Source organism: Corvus brachyrhynchos, unplaced genomic scaffold, assembly GCF_000691975.1.
Source record: "Corvus brachyrhynchos isolate BGI_N302 unplaced genomic scaffold, ASM69197v1 scaffold490, whole genome shotgun sequence".
NCBI classification, from domain to species: Eukaryota; Metazoa; Chordata; class Aves; order Passeriformes; family Corvidae; genus Corvus; species Corvus brachyrhynchos.
In genome coordinates, this window is record NW_008235774.1 from 966961 (window position 1) to 969518 (window position 2558).

Genomic DNA, 2558 nt, shown 5'->3' on the forward strand with positions numbered 1-2558 from the left:
GACAGAAAAATGTCACTTTTCCCTATGTGCCTGTCACATTTTCTGTTGTATTTCGTTATTTTTCCCAGTTAAAACCAACAGTAATTAAACATGAATAAGGTAACAAATCACTACTATTTTTATTTCCTTGTGTACTAGCTCTATAATATTTTAGATTCTTCTGTTTACTTCTAGGTTGTAAACTAAATTATCTGAAGTTATCAGCATATCAAAGTAGAACAGTAAAGGGAACAGTACCGGTTCCAGTTCTCAGCTCAGATGTGCAGTACAAGGAACTTTTCACTGCCTCACTTGAATATATGTCATGTGTCTCCCATGTTGGCTGCAGAGGTTTTAAGACACTACAGTGAGGATTAGGTGACAGTAGTCAGTCAGGGTGCTGTGCATTCTGCCATAATAATCAGAAGAATAGTATTCACCTACTTTGTACTGTTTATACCTGGTGTATGCACTATTGTGATGTTTTAAAATTATATAGATATCAGGATGTAAGGCCAAAAAAAGCAATGGAACATCATTCCACCTAGTGGCTCTCTTGACCCTGCCTAAACCAGTGCTTGTCAAACAACTATTGATTGCATGTTTCAGTAACATTTGATTTAGATGTTATTTCTTCACAGTAAGTATTGTTTCTGAAGTACTGTAAGTATTCTACTTTCTCTGCTGTTAAAATCAAAAGCAGTATTAAGTTGAGAAGAAGACCTAACTGGATCTCCCAAATGTTGTATGAGTCAATTACTTTTAAAAAGTATTGGCATAAACATCAAGATTCCAAACAGGTAACATGACACATGGGCAAAACTATCAGCCATTGTACTATCTGGATCATGCTGCAAGTGTACAAGCAGAATGCTTTAAAGTCAATAGTAATAACTAATACTGGATCAAATAAAAGCTCAAAGGACATGAAATCTTATTTAAGTTCCAAGGGTAAAAAAATGTTGATAGAATATATGCAATAACAGGTTTTTTTGTAAATCTTCAAATAAGAATGGAGAACTAACAGTAGATAAGTAGCAACCATAGCTCTAATATCATAATTAATGCCTCCTTTTTCATGGGTAGGTTCAAAATAGCTTTAAAGTGTGATCCCAGGATTATCAGTGTGTATTCCACTGAGAGAGGAATGAAGTCACAGCAGAGGAATTATAAAGTGGCAGAAGCAGAATAGAACCAATATAGCTCTTGCATCCTATTGTGGTGTGTTATCCACTAGAACCCTTTACCATGAGTGCCTTTTTTTGATAGGGGGTTCAAGAGGACAAACTTAAATCTGTGTAAGTTTTACATTGGCTTTGGAAACTTGGATATTTGTACTGTAGTTTTTTTGTTGAAAGAAAATAAGTTCAAAATTAGTGTACAGTTTAGAGTCTGAGCAGTAGTAAGCTGTAATGGTGGGGTAACTGATACACAATTAAAGTGATAAAGGATGTTCCAAACATATTAGCAATCTGTTACTGAAATTTTAAGCAAATGAGTAACAATATGGATTTCAGTGGATGTTGAAATAAAAGCATGTATTGTCTAAATTTATATGAATAGACTCCAGTCTATTATCACAAATAGGGCCTTTTTACTGCTCAAATGTAAGTCTCAAGCTTTTGCGCAAAGTGATTTTCTCTTCCTTTCCTTTCTTGTAGGATCTGTATTTCCTAAGGAAAAATGTTGAACAGGCAAAGAAGAAACTTCTAGTGATGTTCTTAGTTTATTTGATAAAGGCAAAACACATCTCTTCTGCACAAACTGCACTTTGAGAAGGGTCTGTAGAGCATTTTGGACAGATGGAAACTGACAAATAGATCCCAGGACTGTACCCATCTCTAGAGCTTTTTTTAGCTGATGCCTGGCCTAAGAGCTGCTTCATTCCTGCAAATTAAGTGGAACCCTAGAGCCATAGTACGGAGAAGCATAGGGACCCCTCCGGTTTGGTCCATCTAGAGCTAAATCTGCTTCACTGGATTCAGAGGCAAAACGTCTGATGGTTTAAGCAAAACCAGAATTTGTTCCCTATTCCTGCACACCAGCCAGGGAAGCCTCCTTAGGGCTGGAAAAAGGGGTTTTCTGATCCGCATTCCACTTGTGTGTGTGGACATGTATCTGCCATTCAGACTGAGCATACTCATATAAAAAATATTTTAGGGGGTCTTTGACTTCCATGCTATTTCTGAAGTGCATTATGAACCGGTGAGTTTATATAAATACTGCGTAACAGTGATAGCCTCCAAACTTCAAGGTTGCTTTATATATTGCGGTGACTCAGGGAGGCTGTTGGCAACGGAGCGGCAGCTCTGCAGCACTGAGGGCTGTGGGCAGGCGGTGGAGTGTTCTAAATACATCACATACAAACTTTCCGAAAAAGTCAAAATGCGATTTCCCTAATTGAATACAGTTTTTATTCCTCCTGCCGCGGGGGCTTGGGGAGCTCCCTCTAGCGGGGAATTGTAGCGTTAGGAGCTTTTCTTACGGGCTTGTTCTGCTCGGCGAGTTCCACAGCTGAGAGACAAGATGGCTGCGAGAGCCTCCAGAGCTGGAGCTCCTCCCTCCTTGCGGGCCGGGCT